A 13121-nucleotide genomic window follows, 5' to 3' on the forward strand; every position below is an offset into this window, starting at 1 on the left:
ATGCCCTCAGCCTTTTGTGTGTGCGTGTCAGATTCAGAAAAGAAATGCAGTCTAATAGCTCCACTTATTGTTGTTTTAGAAATATGTTTTCATAAATATACTTTGGTTCTTGGCCTTCAGGTTTTTAAATGAATATTAAAATTTGAAAGAACTAACCTGAGACTGTTCCCATCCATAATCACCTTCCCTGTCCTCTTCACCAGAGAATCGTTACCATTAAGGATATCATAGAGCTGTTGAGTGGCTTATCAGGAATTGCCTGTGAGATGTTAAAACCTGCACGACCTTGACAAAAGTAAGAGCATTTCCAAGTACAATTCATTTAACTACACCATTATACTGGATGACAGGACTGAGACTGAGGGAGTGTGAGAATGGTAAAGCTCCAAGTCCCTTGGGGAAGACAGATAAAATGAGGCAGAACACGTCTAAACAACACATTTGTTATAACCAGTCATGGAGTTTTCGAAGCCTTTGCTCTGGAAACTACACTGAGTGTGCCACAGTTCACCTTATCACTGCTGCCACGCAGGCATTTCAGACGTGGGACTTGCTCATCTTGACGTTACACAAAGGAAACCAGAAATGACAATGCATACGAAGAACTGAACGCAGGCTCAAATTTTCACTAATGTGTACTTAGTTTTTAAAGAAGCTCTGGTTCAAAATATTTTCTTTCTTACTTTAAGAAGTAGGTATTTTGGTAAAATTTGATTTTTTTTTTTATATTTTGGAATATGTTTTCTTCTATCGCCTTCAAAAATAAGGCAGATGTTACTATTAACTACAAAAAATCATTTTATATTAATTGCCATGGTATTCGCTTTCTACGTTCAAATTTTTTAAAGAACAGTTTTTACTTTATAATATTGTTAAATATTATAAATTTACTTTTAGGCATGAAGCGTTAGATTCAACCATGCAGCAAAAATAACAGGAGGAAGAAACTAACATTTTCTGACTGTATCTACTGTGTTTAAACAGTATCCCAAGCAATAAACACAGAAACAGTCACTGGCTTCTGGAAGGTAGAAATGGGAACACTAACAATGACACCCTGCAACAAGGGTAGTGATACAGCTTGAGAGCAAGAATTTGAAGCTGTCTTACTGGGATCATCTCAAAGGGCTTCATAAAGGAGGTGGTATTTAAACTGAACCTTAGAGAATGAATAATACCAGAAGTAGTAATAATTACTACTTACTACTCACATAGCACTGGCTGTATACCAGGCCCTGTTTTAAGAGCCTTGCATATATTAACTCATTGAATTCTTACAACTCTGTGAGGCAAGTACTGTTACCCCCATTCTATGGATAAGGAAACTAAAGCTCATAACTTGACCAAGGACACACAACTAATAAGTTGTGGAACTAGGATTTGATCCAGATGGTCTAGCTCCATACTCTGTGCTCACAGACACTACATCAAACTGCCACTCATACAGAAATTCGCTGAGGAGGAGTGTTAACAAGCCGAGCCAAGTCGAGGGAATAGTAATACATCAGAAGTTATGGGATGAATTATTATGCTGTCTTCAGTCACCAAGGTCCTTGAGAATTTCCCTTAACATCTGAGTAGGTATGTGGAGTTTATTCTTCCCATCATAGGCCAATTCAGTTCAGGTAGGAAAGACAAAAAAAGGAGAGGAAAATGGATGAGGTAAGGAAATCATATGAAAGCATGAAGGTCCATTTTACCCAGAAGTAATTATTATATACATAATGGAATATTAAAATGGAAGTTTTGGCTGAAGCATCAAAACAATAATTAACACATTCCAAAGGAGGTGTTAGACCATATGTTGAATTCCCAAAAGAGGATTCTTCTGAGAATTAGTTACACAATTCTAAAATGCCATACCCACATCAAAGTTCTATAATTAGAAATTAAGGAGGAAAACTTACTTACTTTGGATAAGTTATTGATAAGTTAAGAATTTGGCTCTGAAGGGTGGGAGACGTCTGTCCTCAGTTCCGCATGGAGAAAGATACTTCAATAGGACTTAGAAAGCTTAGCATGCGTCTCTTGTAATTTGATGTACATGTTCCAACTCATGGATGAGAAAACTAATGGCCAAGTGATTGGCCAGTCTCACTTAGGGTAGGGTGAAGGAAAGATTGTTGTTCTGGAGACCTCCCAAATCCCAGAGTACACTGGAGTACAAAATGAGTGAATGTTTTCTGTGGAATGGATGTGGGCATTTTGTAAGAAGGAATCAGAATGGGGTCACCTATGATCAAGTCCAAGACACTTGGAAAGGGTCCAGATCTCAACAGAAAACATTGAATGGCCACTAGTTTTCTTAGTCAGACTATAGATGGTTCTCCTCTTCAAAACAACTGCAGAGGGAAGGGTCTACAAAGAGCCAATGAAAGCAGTCACAGCAAAACAGCTTTAACATCCCCAATGCCAGAGGGCAGCAATGCTAGACTAACACTATGACACTTGTCAAGGATGAATTTTCCAATTCTTTTTTCTTCCCTTCCCTGTCAGTGTTCCAAACTCAGAGGAATCAGATACTGATATGAACAAACTAAGGTGGGAAAAGTAGACGGAAGGAGTAGAAAGAGGAGATCAACTGTTCCTTTTCCCATTGCAAGTTTCCTATTGCTGGAAGGTCTGAGTTTGAGAGCTCAAGGTGAGAAGCTTAAAGCTATAAATAAAGTTCAGAATATTAAATATTACAAAGGCTAGATATTTAAATCATTAAATTGAAGCTGTGTGTGTGTCCTTTCCAAAAAAATACTATACCACATATTAACTGTGAAACATGCCTATCCAAAAAAATCTGAAACCTGAAATGCTTCAAAATCCAAAACTTTGAGCACCAACATGACACTGCAAGTGGAAAATTCCACATCTGGACTTATGTGACAGGTTGTATTTAAAATGTAGGCACACTAAAAATGCCATATAAAATTACAATCAGGGGCTGGGGGATAGCTCAGAGATAGAGTACTTGCCTTGCTTGCAGGAGGCCCTGGCTTTGATCCCTAGCAATGTAATAAATAAATAAAATTATGATCAGGCTATGTAAGATTATATATGAAATATAGATGAATTTCATATTTAGATGTGGGTCTTATCCCTAAGATATCACATTATGTTTATGCAAATATTCCAAAATCTGAAATGCTCATGGTCCCAATCATTTTGGATAAGAGATATTCAACCTATACTAAAAAGAGTGTATAGAAAAGTCATGAAACTACCTGAACTTACATCAAGGGGCAAGAAAAGGACTCACTTCACAGAGTGGATTTAAAATGAACTGTATTTATAATTTCATCTCACAAGTTGTGCCTATTTAACATCAAAGCTACACATATGACAATCTGTGTATCAGGTACCTGAACACAGGCAGTGCTACTCACTCCTGTTCACATTGTAGAAGGCAACAAGAGCAACAGAGCCTGAGCTCTGGACCCAGTTTGCCTGAGTGTGCCTCAGTTTCTTCATCTGTAAAACTGGGGTACTTAATAGTATATGCTTCATAATGTTGTTGAGAAAATTAAACAAAACAATATGTGAAAACATTTAGTTTAATGCTTCAACCAAAGTACTCTATAAGTTATATTTGCCATGCTTGTTTCTATTGTTATCAATATTACTAATGACATTAAAAGATCCTTTTCACCCACCTTACTTGCAAAGAACCACCAGATCTGAAACTCACCACTGTTATACCTTACCTAATCTCCTCTGATTATTTTCAAATCAACGAATCCAAATACTGACACCAAGCCCTATCCCCACCAAAGGACAAAAATTTAGCTTCAAAATAAAACAAAACCCTATGTACTGAGTGCTTCCCACTGTGCACTCTGAGTTCTGCATATTTATCTCATTATTAATTCTTCCCACATCCTGTACGTTGGCTACTATTATCCCCATTCTATCAATGAGAAACTAGAAGTTAGAAAGGCTGTGTTCCTTGTCCATGGAAACACAATCAGTGGTAAAACCAAGATAAACAGTCATTATCAACATTCTTGCAATCAAAATTATCACTCATTTTAGGGGCAAATATTGAATATGCTACATCTGATAGGGATTTTCCTAAAGGCCACTAATATCTCAAATGAAAGCAATGCATCGATTATGATGAAGCCATCCTTCCTTAGTCATCTTTTGATATGTTTTGGGAATACATTAAATATTATAAGGTAAAACCAAACAGATTGACTTTTAATTTCAAGTGAAAGATTTTCATGTTAGAGCATGTATAAAACCAACAGTAATTAAACACATGTTGCAGCTGTAGGGTTTGCTATTTAATGGGTGTGAATAGAAAGAGGTAGTAATTTAAATAAATTTGAAACACAATATTCAATTAGTTTACCTCTTCTGAACAGTCATCTCTTACTTTATATCTTCACTTAACTTTTCTTTTACTCTCAGATACCTGACATCTAATATGGTAATTTGTTGTAGGAAATCATGAGAAATCATATATACACACAAAAATGAGTGCATCTATAAAATACTATAAGACATTAGCACTTATATTAATTTTAACTGGACTTACTATATTTTAATATACAGAAAATACAGCCCTCTCTGCTTCCTGGCAGCCAAGAGCAGAGCAGCCTTCCTCCACCACACTCTTCTACCATGATTTCTGAAGCCTTATCTTGGGCCAAGAGCAACGGACCAGGCCGACCAAGAACAGAACTTCTGCAATACTTTGCTTTTCCTTAAATCAGCAAGTGCAGTGAGAGGATCAAGCAGAGCTGAGGAGCATGTCCCTTTGGACTCTGAGAAAACACTGGGGCCTTTTCTATGTTGACTTTTTACCCATCATCCTTCTGGGGCCCCAGCCTGACTGATAGGCTCCTGAGCAAGTCAGGCTGAGTAGAGCAGAAGACAGACAGGTCCACTACTTGGTGAGGAGTCCTGCAAACAAAAGTCTCCTGTGGTTTTGAGGAGGAAACATTTCTTCTTAAATTAACCTCACTAAAACAGTGTTTGCCATAGAACTGAAATTTTTTTCCTTCTGCATTTGACTATCAAATATTGATTGTACATATTAATGAGTATTTCAACACATGCATACAGCATGTACTGATCAAATCAGGGCAATTAGCGTTTCCCTTCCCTTTATTCTTTCTTTCTTTGAAGACTTCAAGCTCCTCCCTCTTAGATCTTCATAAAATATATTATAGATTATTGTTAACTATAGTCATACCAGGACTGAATTTTTAAGTTCTCTCAAACTTTATTATTGGGATTCCATTATACCCATATGTTCTGTCTGACAACTCTGATAATTAGAGCAATGATAATACCAACTAATCTTGATGAAATCAAAGAATTATGCACCAGGTTATGGAATGAAAGACTTTATATGAATTTTCTCATTTGACCTTCAAAATAACTATATTAGGTAGGTACTGTAATATCCCCATTTTACAGTTAAAAATGTTTAATGAGTTCAAATAAATTGGGTGAGATTATTTATCTATTAAGTGACTGGGATAGGATTTGAACAAAGAAGACCAAGCCTGCTTCTGGTCTGCTCTGCTGTGTATTTACATATGCAAATAAAAGCAAATTACCAATTAAAATATACAGAATATCATCAAAATTTAAATATTTAACTGCCTGTGTATAGTGTTTAACCTTTAGAAGGTGTTCAATAAATACAGATGATCTAAGTTCCTTACTAACAACATGAATATATCTAGCATTCAGAATTAAGAGTGACCTCATATGTTTGTCACTCCAATAATAGACTTTGCCAATAGCTTCTGTAGTTTGAAACAGACCCAGGAAAGGAGAGGCACAAAAATAAATACAATATATGTGACCCAAATCTGGAATTCAAACTCACTCATGACATTGTTTTTATAGATTTTTTTTTTCAGTAAAAAGATTTAGACAAATATACAAATACAACCATGAAAGATGACATCAAAAATTAAGGTATTATTAAAAAATAATACCTTGCAATAATTAGATGAAGGATTCTTGACATGTTCAAATTTTACGGTATTTATGTGATCATGAAATCTATTTTCTCTACTGACTTCAGAATGAAAAAGATAAAAGCCGTGTGTGTAGTGTGTGTGTGTGTGTGTGTATGTGTGTGTGTGTGTGTGCGTAATATCATTTCACAGTTACTGAGCACCTACTAGGTGCTAGAAATGTTCTTGTTAAAAAAATGGTCACCTTGTGGAGCTTTTTGACTATTTAGGGATACAACTAACCAGCAGTTAGGAAACAGCATGATACCGAGTAGGAAGAAGGAAGTACTGAAGGCTATTTGAGGACGAGAGAAGGATTTTTCAGAGGTGTTCCCTGAACACAGCTATGTCAAAGTTGAAACAAAGTGGGGGTGCTGTATTGGGAGAACATGTATGATGGTGATGTTCAAGGGTCTGGAGATCATGAATAATTCAGGATCCTGAGTAGGGTGGGAGTGGGTAGACAGTGGACATAAGGGGTAACCAGGGGCAGTTCGTAAAGGACTTAGGAACTATGACTCCTTGGGTAAATTTCCCTATATGTCCAACATATTTATTTCTTTCCATCTATTGTTTGTTATTAATAAAAGCTAGCTGTTTTTGAAGAAGCTTCAATTTTTAATCAAAAAAGGAAGAGCACAAAGAACCAAAACAGGTCACTGTATATCTTTTTCAAAATACAAAATAAATAGATTTTTGGAGCTACCTGTTCCCACTTCCAGCAATGTATATAATGATTTGAGGACTTGGAATGTGGCTTACTCTGAGAAAGGATGGACACGGATAAGCAAGAAGACATTTTCTTTTGGGTTTAGATCAATTTACTTTTATAAGGGTTTTTGTACACTCTCCATGAATGCTGGAAACTCAAAGGAAAATTAACGTTCCCTAAACTAAATAACCATTAGGGAATTACCAACAATTTCAATTTACTGATAGTGATTTCCTGCGTTCAAAAGGAGCAAATATGTACCCTTTACTTAGAACCCAGGCATCTGGTATAAGTCACTAAACAGAATAATGAAGGTTCAACTATAATAAATAGATTTCAATTGCTTTGGTATCTTATCAGTTAAGATTGGATTTGGCTACAAGAAATAGACATTCCCACTCCAGTGGTTTAAACAGGATATACACCATAGTTATGTTATCTAGAACTAGAGTGACAGCTCTACAAAGTTATCAGGGACCAGTGACCTTCTGTCTTAACTTTCCACTCTGATGGTTGTCTTCCCATGCTGGCCGTTGAGTCATCGCATCTGGAGACTGTGGTAGAATAGGGACAGAGGTGAGGAAGGGATGGCCTTTCCTTTTCAAAGAACCCTCTGGGGAGTAGTACATAGCTCTGTTTAGGAATTAGCCCACAATTAGTCATAATGTTCTTCCTAACTGAAAAAGAGAATGAAGGAATGTCATTTTTATAAAAGATAGCAAAGTATCCAGGTAAGAAAGTATGTTTCTCTAAGACATAAAGATAGAAAGAAGGGGTTGAGGAGGCAATTCTTAATCTTGGAATTAAGCACAAATTCCTATGAAATAAACAGAGTGAACTTGCTCTATTCTTTGAATGCTTGTGTATTTCCAAAATGCATGTTAAATACTCCAGTGGAATAGAATGAAGGGGTGGGGCCTCCAGGAGGTGATCAGGTCACCAGGCCTCCACACTCTTGAATGACACTGCTCTGACAACATCAGGTTTGAGGGAGTCTGTTTGGCTCTTTCACCATATGGGGACTTTTTCTCTAAAATTATAATTATAACAACATTTCTGGAACACACAATGGCAGTGTGTACCCAAAAGCCTTACAAATGTTTGTATGCAGCTCATGAGTGAACGTCTACTATTTAATCCTAGGGAGAGAATCAGAGGTGTGGTAGAAAATGTATGGATAACGATGTTAATAATAAATGTTATAAAATACAACTTAATAATTAGAAACAACTTGTATCAAAAACAAGCAAAAATGGTTGTTAACTATAATACAGGCATGCAATGAAACTATAAAAAATATATACTTTCAAAAGTTTTTTGATAACATAGAAAAATGCCCATAATATAGTATGAAATGAGGGAAGCAATGTAACAAATTAAGTTACATTAAGTTTAAGCTCATCCACATATGCACATTCCTAGGTAAATGCATAAAAGGTCCCACTTTCAAATGTTAATGTTATCTAGGGAGTTATATTAGTGAAGACTTTACTCTCTTCTTTATGGTTTTCCAAATTTTCTAAATTTCCTAATGCAAATAAATACTATATTCATACAATTAGAACTCAATGTTACTGAAAATCTATATCTCATTGAAAATTACAAAGTTGACAGAAAATAGGATTATACAGATTTTCAAAATTAGTAAATATTTTAAAAACTCTATAGAGCTAGTTTGGGGTGAGAGATACAGGGTATTTAAGTCTGACAAAGTGCCATTTGAAGGACATCCATATAGCCAATTGGGCTTTAGGTGATAGGAAAAGTTTAAATTATAGTTTAGTCATTATTCATTTAGCAGTAACAATGCATTTTGAAATAATTCATTTGAATTTGAATATGAATAACTCATGTCTATATTACTTACAGATAACTTTTGGAGTATTCAATATGTTAATCAAAATCAAGTATGTCACTTAAACTGTTAAACAACTGCCATAAATATATCACTAAAAAACTTTTTGATTGGATAAACACTATAAGGATTACCTGGTTTAAGTTTCCAAGTGCAAATTCAATCTGAAATAATATTGCTAAAAATCTCTCTGGTCAAAAGGATTTAAAAAAAAATCTACAAAGAGTGTGCACAGTTATATCTTCTCCTCACTGATCTGGGCCTTCAGAAACACATCAATACATGCAGTACATAAGAACCAGCTGTAAGAGATTTTTTTTTTTTTTTTTTTTTTTTGTCAATACAAAGCAAGGTCACTGCATTATAGGAAGACTCAGCACTCTGTTTATTTCACTTCCATAAAGGGATTGTTCAAGGGCAAATTCTAAAAGAATTTGATTCTGAGAATCATTAAAACCGTTGGAAAAGAAGAAGAAAATTTGGGGAAAATTCTGAATATCTAATGGAACATTATTAGATTATGTTGTAAATAAAAGCAATAATTTTTTAAAGTTATTTTTATATATCTTAACTAAATGTTCTTACTGCTGATTTCAAAGCAATAGAAAGGAATATACACATGAGGAAACAATAAACTGATAATAATTATAGTGATTCACTCTGGAAATTTCAAGAAAAAAATAAGAAAATCTTCTAACAACTAAACGCTGATGAAATTTTAATCCAGTTTAATGAGGGTCTGCTCTATGTTGGACACTGCACTTGTTACTAAGATCTCCTGCTAATTGCTTCTTAAATACTGTACTTTCTTTCCACACAGCATGTTAGTAATAGGGAACAGAGCCAGGACTAGGGTGAAACTAGTGACATGCTTACTTGAAGCACCAAATTTAAGGGGGCACAAATGCAAAAAAGTACTAGGTAATCAAGATAAGCAATATTTTGTAATAATTTCTTTGTTTTTTTTCTTTTGAGTGATGGGTATTGAACCTAGGGACTTGCGCACGCTAGGCAAGTGCTCTACCACTAAGCCTCATCTCCAGCCCTAAGATTAACAATACTTTAAGGAAATATGTTTTAAATAAAAATTAAATAAACAATCTGTGATGAACAAAATGTCAAAATTTTAATAAATATGTGTCAGAAAGCATGTCAAATCTGCTTGATTCAAGTGGAAATTTAAAAATTCATGTTGAAAAATGTTTTCAGAGCAAATAGAATATAAGCCTTTTAGTAGGATATTGTACTTATTTTTAATACGTTAGGATCTTCTTTAAACAATTCTCTCTTGAGACCATCATGAGAACATCATCCAGAGTATTTCCACTTATGTCCCTAAGTGACTAAAGGAAATCTTTGTAAGCCATAGACCTCAATAGAAAGCCATTATAGAAATTGTGCAATGGTGTTACCAAAGCTCATCTCATTATTTATGACGGATGGTTAGAATAGGAAAAAAAATAAAAAGAGAAAAATATCATTATGCTATTCCTTTAAAACCATATTTAATATTTGTCTAACCCTGGGTTTTTCAGCAGATTTCTCCCAGCCTTTTACAATCTTTTAGAAAGTCCACATTCAAGCAACTCCAAGAGGCCTTGAGGAAATAAGATGAAACATTCACAAGAAACAAAAGCAAGTGCACCAAAGAGAAAAAAGAGTTGTCCTGATAACCAGTCTGCTTCGGGAAATTTTCTTTGGAACACTGAAACAAGATCTAGCTGTAACATAATAAACTATAATAAGGGCAGTTGGCTCAAAGCTGTTATATGGCAAATTAATAACCAGGAAAATCTGATAGTTAATGAACTAAAAATTGGTTAGTGTAAACCAAGGCTTTATCATGTGAATGAAAATAGTTACTTTCAAATTAACAATTTGTGATTATATACAATGTTAAAACATTTTTATTCATTCACATTACATCTTTTTGGATTTATAAAATACATACAGGATTATTTTTTTAAAAGAAAGAATATAGAGATTATGACTTTAGATGATTATATGCATTAAAAAACCTTGACTAACCTGTGGTTCTATTCCACTCTAGATTCTCATCTTAAAAATTCTTACCCCATTTTGCAGGGGTGAGGGTAATTATTGAAATTGCTGAGTCCCAAATCCCATATTAAATTTTCCAAATCAATATCTCTGAAGTTAGAACTCCAGAAATAGCACTTTTAAGAAGACCCTCTAGTAATACTTATATGTTCAAGTTTGAGAACCACTATTGAGTATAGACTTTCAACTTAGGCTTTTAAAAATAGACATGATGGAAATAGCTCAAGGGATGGATTCTGAGGTTTAGGGCTATAGAAATAGTTACAAAGCACTGTCTAGGATATACAATCCTCTCTGACACTTTGATCTTCCTAGTCTAACAATGTTTGCCTGATGATAATTGAAATAGTTGTTTAGAATACATGACTGTCCACTACTGTAGGAAAAAAAAAAAATCATTAAAGGTTATGTTTCAATGTCTCACTGTCTTGGTTTTACATTGTCTAATAAAAATTTACAGTGCTTTTGATTTTCTTATTTTAAATATGCCTGTGTCCTATTTTATGAAACTCTATGATTTTCAACTTCTCTCTAGGTACACATTTATATATCTAATGATTTTACTCATTGTATTTTAATATATAGGTTTCAATTCTCTTATACAATACAAAGTGACTGGGACACTCACACTAATATTTTCAAGTCTAGCATTTGAGGCTTCTCTGACCCTCTGTCACCACTGCAGCATGGTTGTTCTGGCACCATGAAAATCTTCTGCTAATGTGTTTCTCTTCCACTTCAGGGAGGAAGCAGATGAGCCAAGCTCTGGCCAGTCAATGAAAAAACCACCACACTGTGAAGGGATATGGAAAAGAGGAGAGAAAACAGCTTGCCTGAAAGGAGAGGTTGGGTTGAGAATGTATCTTGATCCATTAGGGGGCACAGAAGGAAATTGACAGCAAATCAAACATCACAGATTATCAAATTTTAAAACCAGCAAAGAACTGAAGACACAGATAAAGAAGGTCCTTCATTTGACCAAGGAGGAAACAAAAACAGTGAGAGGTTATGCAGATAGCTAGGTTGTTCAAAAGAAAAGATCTAATGATCATAATATTTTGTTAATTATAGCTCCATGAAGTTGCTTTGACCTGCAATGGCATCTAGAAACTTTTCCTCCACAGTGGTCATATTTAAGGGAAATGCTTGATGGATATTGGGAGTGCATAACGTGGGAGAGTGGAAGAAAGGACTGTCAATATTCCTTAACTCCACTGCTTTTTGTGAATCCACAGTTACTTTTTAAAAATTTCTTTGAATCTTTCCAACTCCATCTAGATAGGAAGCCCAATTTGTTTCCTTACTATCTACTCCAATAGAAGATCATAGATATCGCAAAAGGGAATAGCAGGAGGTATGAATGACCCATAGTGGCTTCCTTTGAACAAAACACTTCTTTTCATTTGCTAATTAATCACCAAGAAGTTGAGATTCAGTTTTGTTTTGTTTTTTTTTTTTTTTTTTTTTTTTTTTACTGATCCCTGCAAATGGACTCGTGTCTTCAGACACTTAACTCTTAAAACAAAATCCTACACAGGGTTATGTCAAACTTATATATAAAATAACTTACATTTCAGTGAAATGTTAGATTCTAAGCTGTCAGAGCAACATCAAGATATCTCAATTTTCTAATACCTAAACATAGGAATCACAAATTTATCCTGACCCCTGGCCTTTAAATGGACATTCATATTGTTAGATACCAAGGACATGTGATAGCACACCATATATAATTTTTCAAAGGGAAATAGCCAAAGGGAAATGACCAAAAAGGTTAGAGGCTTTCATCTGAAAGTGTATGCTCACACACACGTGTGCATGTGTGTGGGGGGGGGCAGAGGGAGGTATGGTGGGTGGAAGAGGGAGGATGAAATAAAAAGAGAATGTAGTCAAGGGGAAAGTGGGTCTAAACATCAGTATAATTCACTGATTTCTTGTTCAGGAAATCCTGAGCTACCTAAACATGGATATGGCAGGACAAATGCAACCTGGCTACCTTTACCTCTTACCATAAACATTTTGGGTGCCATTCAACATTTCCTGTAAAACGATCTTGAGTTTCTGGCTACGAAATCTGGTGCATAGTAAGCAGCCACCATCACATTTATTTCAGCATCTGAGAAATTCTTCTGATTAGTCTTTTTCCAATCCTATCTTCAAGATTATACATTTCCATCAAATAACTTTTCTTTTTGAAGGCTGTCCTTAAAAATGAGAGAAGAGAAGGTAGAAGATTCAACCTTCCAGTCACAGTGCCAGAGAAAGAAAAACTAATGTAATGGTCTACTGGCTTTTTTTTTTCCCCCCATATTTTGCTGCTATTATAAAAATAATGCTATTCCAATTAATGTAATCAGTGAATATTGATACTATCACAAGATTAACCATACCTTATTCAGAGACTAGAGGGATTGGCTAGATGGTCTTTGTTCTGAAAGTCCAGATTTAATAGCTTATAGAGGTAGAGTACAGTTTTTCTATCAACTGCACTTTTTGTAGAAATCTGTCAGCTTTACTCAGAAGC

At 35.0% G+C, this 13121-nt stretch overlaps 1 protein-coding gene and 1 long non-coding RNA gene across 4 annotated transcripts in view; one reads left to right on the plus strand and one right to left on the minus strand.

Moving 5' to 3' along the window:
- The window catches only part of IMMP2L (inner mitochondrial membrane peptidase subunit 2), a 906633-nt gene that overhangs the window by 51944 nt on the left and 841568 nt on the right, over nt 1–13121 (minus strand). The gene's annotated exons all lie outside the window — the stretch shown is intronic.
- Nucleotides 3092–13121, plus strand: part of LOC306667093 — a 624638-nt gene continuing 614608 nt past the window's right edge. Inside the window, exon 1 of the long non-coding RNA XR_013765445.1 lies at nt 3092–3108. This is a non-coding gene — a long non-coding RNA (uncharacterized lncRNA). The remainder of the gene's footprint in view (nt 3109–13121) is intronic.

This window comes from Sciurus vulgaris (genome assembly GCF_902686455.1).
Source record: "Sciurus vulgaris genome assembly, chromosome: 8".
In the NCBI taxonomy this organism is placed as follows: Eukaryota; Metazoa; Chordata; class Mammalia; order Rodentia; family Sciuridae; genus Sciurus; species Sciurus vulgaris.